Source organism: Spea bombifrons, chromosome 8 (assembly GCF_027358695.1).
Source record: "Spea bombifrons isolate aSpeBom1 chromosome 8, aSpeBom1.2.pri, whole genome shotgun sequence".
NCBI lineage: Eukaryota > Metazoa > Chordata > Amphibia > Anura > Pelobatidae > Spea > Spea bombifrons.
Genome location: NC_071094.1, coordinates 46,881,567 through 46,890,415, shown reverse-complemented (window position 1 = coordinate 46,890,415; position 8,849 = coordinate 46,881,567). Strand labels below are relative to the sequence as shown.

The 8,849-nt window shown below is 46.7% G+C and overlaps 1 protein-coding gene across 2 annotated transcripts in view; it reads left to right on the top strand.

Moving 5' to 3' along the window:
* Positions 1–8,849, top strand: part of LOC128502738 (transmembrane protein 229B-like) — a 58,951-nt gene that overhangs the window by 33,289 nt on the left and 16,813 nt on the right. The window lies entirely within an intron of this gene.

The following is an 8,849-nucleotide window of genomic DNA, read 5'->3' as shown; positions in this document are numbered from 1 at the left end:
GATGCTGTGTGTATCAGTGTGTGATACTGCGTGTATCAGTGTGTGTGCGATGCTGTGTGTATCAGTGTGTGTGCGATGCTGTGTGTATCAGTGTGTGATACTGCGTGTATCAGTGTGTGCGATGCTGCGTGTATCAGTGTGTGTGGGATGCTGCGTGTATCAGTGTGTGATACTGCGTGTATCAGTGTGTGTGCGATGCTGCGTGTATCAGTGTGTGTGCGATGCTGTGTGTATCAGTGTGTGTGCGATGCTGTGTGTATCAGTGTGTGTGATACTGCGTGTATCAGTGTGTGTGTGTGATACTCCGTGTATCAGTGTGTGTGCGATGCTGCGTGTATCAGTGTGTGTGCGATGCTGCGTGTATCAGAGTGTGTGCGATGCTGCGTGTATCAGTGTGTGTGATACTGCGTGTATCAGTGTGTGTGTGTGATACTCCGTGTATCAGTGTGTGTGCGATGCTGCGTGTATCAGTGTGTGTGCAATGCTGTGTGTATCAGTGTGTGTGATACTGTGTGTATCAGTGTGTGTGATACTGTGTGTATCAGTGTGTGTGCGATGCTGCGTGTATCAGTGTGTGTGCGATGCTGCGTGTATCAGTGTGTGTGCGATGCTGCGTGTATCAGTGTGTGTGCGATGCTGCGTGTATCAGTGTGTGTGCGATGCTGCGTGTATCAGTGTGTGTGCGATGCTGTGTGTATCAGTGTGTGTGATACTGTGTGTATCAGTGTGTGTGTGGGATGCTGCGTGTATCAGTGTGTGTGGGATGCTGTGTGTATCAGTGTGTGTGTGCGATGCTGTGTGTATCAGTGTGTGTGCGATGCTGCGTGTATCAGTGTGTGTGCGATGCTGTGTGTATCAGTGTGTGTGATACTGTGTGTATCAGTGTGTGTGTGGGATGCTGCGTGTATCAGTGTGTGTGGGATGCTGTGTGTATCAGTGTGTGTGTGCGATGCTGTGTGTATCAGTGTGTGTGTGCGATGCTGTGTGTATCAGTGTGTGTGCGATGCTGCGTGTATCAGTGTGTGTGTGTGATACTGCGTGTATCAGTGTGTGTGCGATGCTGTGTGTATCAGTGTGTGTGTGATACTGCGTGTATCAGTGTGTGTGTGTGATACTGCGTGTATCAGTGTGTGTGCGATGCTGTGTGTATCAGTGTGTGTGTGTGATACTGCGTGTATCAGTGTGTGTGTGATACTGCGTGTATCAGTGTGTGTGGGATGCTGCGTGTATCAGTGTGTGTGGGATGCTGCGTGTATCAGTGTGTGTGTGGGATGCTGCGTGTATCAGTGTGTGTGCGATGCTGCGTGTATCAGTGTGTGTGGGATGCTGCGTGTTTCAGTGTGTGTGCGATGCTGCGTGTATCAGTGTGTGCGATGCTGCGTGTATCAGTGTGTGTGCGATGCTGCGTGTATCAGTGTGTGCGATGCTGCGTGTATCAGTGTGTGTGCGATGCTGCGTGTATCAGTGTGTGTGCAATGCTGCGTGTATCAGTGTGTGTGCGATACTGCGTGTATCAGTGTGTGTGCGATGCTGCGTGTATCAGTGTGTGTGCGATGCTGCGTGTATCAGTGTGTGTGCGATGCTGCGTGTATCAGTGTGTGTGCGATGCTGCGTGTATCAGTGTGTGTGTGCGATGCTGCGTGTATCAGTGTGTGTGCGATGCTGCGTGTATCAGTGTGTGTGGGATGCTGCGTGTATCAGTGTGTGTGCGATGCTGTGTGTATCAGTGTGTGTGCGATGCTGCGTGTATCAGTGTGTGTGCGATGCTTCGTGTATCAGTGTGGGATGCTGCGTGTATCAGTGTGGGATGCTGCGTGTATCAGTGTGTGTGCGATGCTGCGTGTATCAGTGTGTGTGCGATGCTGTGTGTATCAGTGTGTGTGCCATGCTGTGTGTATCAGTGTGTGTGCGATGCTGCGTGTATCAGTGTGTGTGCAATGCTGCGTGTATCAGTGTGTGTGTGATACTGCGTGTATCAGTGTGGGATGCTGTGTGTATCAGTGTGTGAGATGCTGCGTGTATCAGTGTGTGTGCAATGCTGCGTGTATCAGTGTGTGTGTGATACTGCGTGTATCAGTGTGTGTGCGATGCTGTGTGTATCAGTGTGTGTGCGATTCTTCGTGTATCAATGTGGGATGCTGTGTGTATCAGTGTGTGTGTGATACTGCGTGTATCAGTGTGGGATGCTGTGTGTATCAGTGTGTGTGCGATGCTGCGTGTATCAGTGTGGGATGCTGTGTGTATCAGTGTGTGTGTGATACTGCGTGTATCAGTGTGGGATGCTGTGTGTATCAGTGTGTGCGATGCTGCGTGTATCAGTGTGGGATGCTGCGTGTATCAGTGTGGGATGCTGCGTGTATCAGTGTGCGATGCTGCGTGTATCAGTGTGTGCAAGGTATTGTGTGTTACTGTGCATATCAGTGACTGTGTGTATCAGGTTGTATGCCATAGTGTGTATCATGCCCCTTACGAAAAATTACTGCCTACAACGGTAGGTTTGCAACATAATGAAGAAAACGTGCAGCAAACGTGCAGAAAATGTGCAGAAAACGTGCAGTATTGCAGTTTTTTTCATGTCCAAAAAACTGCATGTGTGTGATACTGAGTGTTACTAAATGTATCAGTGTCTGTGTGATACTATGTGTATCCACGTGTGAGGTATTGTGTGTTACTGTGTATATCAGTGTATGATACCGTGTGTATCAATGTGTCTAATTGTGTGATACTTTGTGTTACTGTATGTGTGATACCATCTGTTACCATGTGTATCAATGTCTTTGTGATACTGTGTATGTCAGTTTCTGTATTGTGTGTTCCTGTGTATGTTAGTGTCTGTGTGATGCTATGATTTACTGTTTGTATCTGTATGATACTTTGTGTTACTGTGTGTATCAGTGTGTGTATGAGTCTGTGTGTTATTGTTTGTATAAATGTCAGCTTGATACTGGTGTTACTTGAGATATTGTGTGCATCACTGTGTGTATCAATGTTTGTGTGATAATGAGTGTCACTGTGTGTATCCGTGTGTTGAGATATTGTGTGTTACTGTGTATATCAGTGCGTGTATGATACTACATGCTACAGTTTATATCAATCTCTGTGTGTATCAGAGTGTGTGATACTGTAACTATACATTATACAGGGGCCGGTCACTGATTTATCTATACATTATACAGGGGGCCGGTCACTGATTTATCTATACATTATACAGGGGCCGGTCACTGATTTATCTATACATTATACAGGGGGCCGGTCACTGATTTATCTATACATTATACAGGGGCCGGTCACTGATTTATCTATACATTATACAGGGGGGCGGTCACTGATTTATCTATACATTATACAGGGGCCGGTCACTGATTTATCTATACATTATACAGGGGCCGGTCACTGATTTATCTATACATTATACAGGGGCCGGTCACTGATTTATCTATACATTATACAGGGGCCGGTCACTGATTTATCTATACATTATACAGGGGCCGGTCACTGATTTATCTATACATTATACAGGGGCCGGTCACTGATTTATCTATACATTATACAGGGGCCGGTCACTGATTTATCTATACATTATACAGGGGCCGGTCACTGATTTATCTATACATTATACAGGGATCCGGTCACTGATTTATCTATACATTATACAGGGGCCGGTCACTGATTTATCTATACATTATACAGGGGGCCGGCTCACTGATTTATCTATACATTGTACAGGGGCCGGCTCACTGATTTTTCTATACATTATACAGGGGCCCCATCCCACTGATTTAGCTATACATTATACAGGGGGCCGGTCACTGATTTATCTATACATTATACAGGGGCCGGCTCACTGATTTATCTATACATTATACAGGGGGCCGGCTCACTGATTTAACTATACATTATACAGGGGCCGGTCACTGATTTATCTATACATTATACAGGGGGCCGGTCACTGATTTATCTATACATTATACAGGGGCCGGGTCACTGATTTATCTATACATTATACAGGGGCCGGTCACTGATTTATCTATACATTATACAGGGGCCGGTCACTGATTTATCTATACATTATACAGGGGCCGGTCACTGATTTATCTATACATTATACAGGGGCCCCGTCCCGCTGATTTAGCTATACATTATACAGGGGGCCGGTCACTGATTTATCTATACATTATACAGGGGGCCGGTCACTGATTTATCTATACATTATACAGGGCCGGTCACTGATTTATCTATACATTATACAGGGGGCCGGTCACTGATTTATCTATACATTATACAGGGGTCGGTCACTGATTTATCTATACATTATACAGGGGCCGGTCACTGATTTATCTATACATTATACAGGGGGCGGTCACTGATTTATCTATACATTATATGGGGGCCAGTCACTGATTTATCTATACATTATACAGGGGGCCGGTCACTGATTTATCTATACATTGTACAGGGGCCGGTCACTGATTTATCTATACATTATATAGGGCCATCTTGGCCCTTCTCTTTGGAAGAACTAGCCTATAAATTTGTTGGGGATCCTGGGCTTTCGTGTGGGTGTGACTGGATGTGGTCAGGGGTGTGGCAGAGGGTGTGGTTTTTGTAGAAGGAGGAGAAAAGCAGGGAGACAAAATAGAGAGGAGAGAACAATGAAAAAAGAGATGAGAGAATAGGCAGGAGGGAAGAAAGAGAATAGAAAATGGAGAAGGTAAAAGGACTAGAGACAGAACGCCCATTCACTGGCTAAGAGTGATAAGATTTATATCCCCAGCAGCTGCATCGGAAAAATAGAAAATACCCCTATGACATCATGGCTGTGTCAGCCACACTCTTCTTCCCACAGAATCTGCATGGACCGGGTCATCTGCTTATCCTCCAACCACTGAACACCTCCATGCTGTAACCCACGTGTCTGTGCATCGGTGCGTGTTGGTCTATATGTGTGTGTGCGCGTGGGTGGGTGTCTGTGTGTGAATCGGTGCGTGTTTGTATCTGTGTGTGTGAGCGTGCGTGGGTGTCTGTGTGTGAATCGGTGCGTGTTTGTATCTGTGTGTGTGAGCGTGCGTGGGTGTCTGTGCGTCGGTGCGTGTTTGTATATATGTGTGTGTGCGCGTGCGTGGGTGTCTGTGTGTGAATCGGTGCGTGTTTGTATCTGTGTGCGTGGATCTGTGTGAGCGTGCGTGTTTGTATCTGTGTGTGAGCGTGCGTGTATCTGTGCGTGCGTGTGTGTGAGCGTGCGTTGGTGTCTGTGCGCCAGTGCGTGTTTGTATATATGTGTGTGTGCGCGTGCGTGTGTGTCTGTGTGTGAATCGGTGCGTGTTTGTATCTGTGTGTGTGAGCGTGCGTGTATCTGTGTGAGCATGCGTGTTTGTATCTGTGTGTGCATGCATCTGTGCGTTCGTGTGTTTTTGTATCTGTGTGAGCGTGCGTGTATCTGTGCGTGTGTGTGAGCGTGCGTGGGTGTCTGTGTATCGGTGTGTGTTTGTATCTGTGTGTGTGCGTGTTTCTGTGTGTGTGTGTGTGCGCATGGGTGTCTGTATGTGTGACCGTGCGTGTATCTGTGTGTGTGTGCGCGTGCGTTGGTGTCTGTTTATGCGCATGCGCGTTGCATATATGGACCGCTTGCAACAATCAGACACCTTCACTAGGTCAAAGACTACCCAGCTCTCTCCTCAGAAGGTGGACCCAAGTGGCCACTGGCCTAGCATTTTCCAGGGCATAAAGAACTAAATCTGAGACTCACCTCTTTATTCTGATGCCACTCGAGTGGAGCCCGTATCACACGGTTATACACAGGGTCTCCCAGCAGGGTCACACAAGGAATGATAGTTTGGGTCAAAGGACATCAAAGACATTGAGTGCCATGTGTTACAACGCAAAGTCCTCTGACATCATAGATTAAGGGGAGCTTTTCCCATCTAACATCCCGTAGCACATGCAACATAGAGGCCACACGCCACGTCAGACATGACACAAACTGCGCACTCTGTTTCTCCTTCCTGTCCTTGCATGTTATTCACCAAACTGTGAGTTTTGAGGTGGAGGAGAACATTTCATAATGAAGGGCCAGGACTGTGACTGCCCTCGCAGTTTAGTGAATAAATCCTTTTGCCTCTCTCCCGCGCTTTCAGTCTACTCTCCCTTTTGGTTGCTGTCACTCTCATTTATCTCACCACTCACTATGTCTGTCCCTCTCCCCTTTCTCTCACTTGCGCTCCTCCGTCTCTCTCCCCCTTTCTCTCACTTGCCCTTCTCTGCCTCTCTTTCTCTTTTGTTCTCGTTATCCGTGTCCTTCTTTACCCCCCACTCGATTTTTCTTCTTCTCTTTGGTCTGATTCATTTCGTGTTCTGCCTTCCCACTGCCCTTTTGTTAAGTTTCTCACTCCACCTTGTCCTCCTTGTCTTTCTTTCCCTCTCACCTCTGTCTTAGTCTCTCTCCCGCTCACCCTTTTCACAATCCCTCTCTCCCATCTCTATTCCTCTCTTTCACCCCCCCCCAGACTTTCTCCACAGTCTCTCTCTCACCCCTCTCTCTCCTCACTCGGATTTCGCTCTGTGCTCTGGGCAGAATTTCTAAAGCCACAGAGAGAGATGTTTTCAGACTTATTGGAGGAGTTTGCGACAATGAGAACACACAACGAGGAGGGCGATGTTATATCAGAGAGAGACTGCTGTGTTTTCGGGGGGTTCAGAATTATATCGTTCTCATTGCTCCCCTCCCTTCTGAAGATTTTTTTTGCCCCTGCCCTTATTTACATTTTCCTTCTCCTTTTCCGTAAAATCAAGCCCTCAAATCCTGATCTGATTCTGGGAGACCCAATTTCAGGCTCCTATGCATGCTCATTTTCGGCTCCCCTTTATATGTTTAGCTGAGGTGCCTCTCCAGCTATTGAATACAGAAACTAATTTTCATTAACCAGTGACCCTGAACATGGAGGATTATGCACCTATCAGTCCCCCACAGGAGGCTCCGTGGTTGCTGGAATTCCCAAAGCCCCTGTGTGTCGGGATCTGGTCACGCCTGTGGCCTGTCGGGCAATTTAGAGCCTATGTAGCCAGGGATGGTCTCAGGCTCACTGTCTGGAGCATTGGGCTTCCTGGCTCTACTGCTGATTTGCCTGAGCTGTGTTTCTCGGTTTTCACCTGTGGCTTAGGTCTTTAACTTTCGTTTCTGTTTTCCTCCGATTGATTATCCAGGTTCTGACCTTGGGTTCGGAGTTTAACCATCCTTTTCTACCGTGCATTGTTTTACCTGTTTATTGCCTTCGCTCGTCTGACCTTGCCTGCCAGCCTCTGCCACCGTCTGCCAGCCTCAGCCTGCTGGTGTCTGCCGGTGGCCTGCTGGTGTCTGCCGGTTCCCCAGCCCACTGCTGCCTGCCTATTCCTCATGATGGCCCCTACAAAGAAGCCTAAAGCTGTTGCAGACTGCATTTTGCAGTCAGGCACCTCTATACTGGCCTTCCCCACACACTGCTCTGAACCGGCCCCTGCACAGAGATACCTACTAGACTCCCCCACTTCCTTTATTGTTTCTCCTTCCCCTCCTATACTGACCCCAAGACACCTGGTTCCACTTTAACTTGCTTGTCCTCTTCCATTAATCACTCATATGTATTGTTCTCCCTGTGTCTCATCGCCTTGTTACCCCTTTATATCACACATACTGTGGGTAGAGTGGGCAGAATAGATGAGACAGGCCGCCTGATTGGTGTCCAGGCTGCAGGTTCTAGCCCTAGACCCTCAGACTTGTCATACACAGAATTTGGGGACAGCAACAGCTATTTCTGTGCTCCTTGGTGGACCCTCAATTTACATAAGTGGATTGATACATTTTTTATAATTAACTTTAAGATGGGTTTTATAAAAGGAGGTAGTCACCTACATTTATCTTCTACCACTGATCCAAATTACCCAAATGAAATACCTACTATTTCTGCAAAGATCCACCTGCCCACCAAGCCCAAGGCTCCTGGTAATCAGAGAAGCTCTCTCTCAAGTTAATCAATAGTATGGCTCCAGAGGAGGAAGCAGCCATATCTGTGTCCATCAATCAGAGAGGTCAATCAGGAATCTTTCGAATCAGTTTAGTTCTTTGTTTTCTCTCTATCTCCATTTTAAGGCTGGTTGGACTCTCACACTCTGCCCAACTCCAAACCCAGCGAAGGGATGTGTGCCGGGTCACAGATATCCTGGGAGCTGGCACGGTGAATGGAAACTCTCAGAGACGCAGACCATTTAGTCATTGAGTTTCAGAGCATTTCCTAAAAGTTTTGACTACATTTGTTGCCATTACTTATTTACAAATGGTTTCCATGCAGCTGATTTAACCTCTTATTTAGTATTTCGTTTCTGTGAGTCTTAGATTTTTTCCTACCGACCAGGTAACAATGTGTGATGACATCACATTTTATGTCATTCTATTGCTGGTCTTACATAATGTTGTGGCTTGGTATGGGTTTTCTAGTATTGGCATGATAATGTTATAGGCTCTTATTGAAACATAGAATCTCATGGCAAATAAGAACCATTCAGCGTATCTAGCTGGCCCATTTAATTACTGTCCACATACATGTGATTGCTTTTCCTATAACTATCATATCCATGACACTACGTGTTGGCTTCCTACAGACCAAGTAACATCATACATGGCTCTCTACTGACCAAGTAACATCCTATGTCACTTCCTGCTGACAACATGATATCATAGGTGGCTCCATGATATTATACTGACCATTCCATCTGAAGTGTGGCTTCCTCTTAACTTGTAACATCATCAGTCGATTGAAAAGAGCTGATCAGGGTTGCATTAAGGCAGGAGCGTCAGGTTCATGGCAATCTCCAGCAGA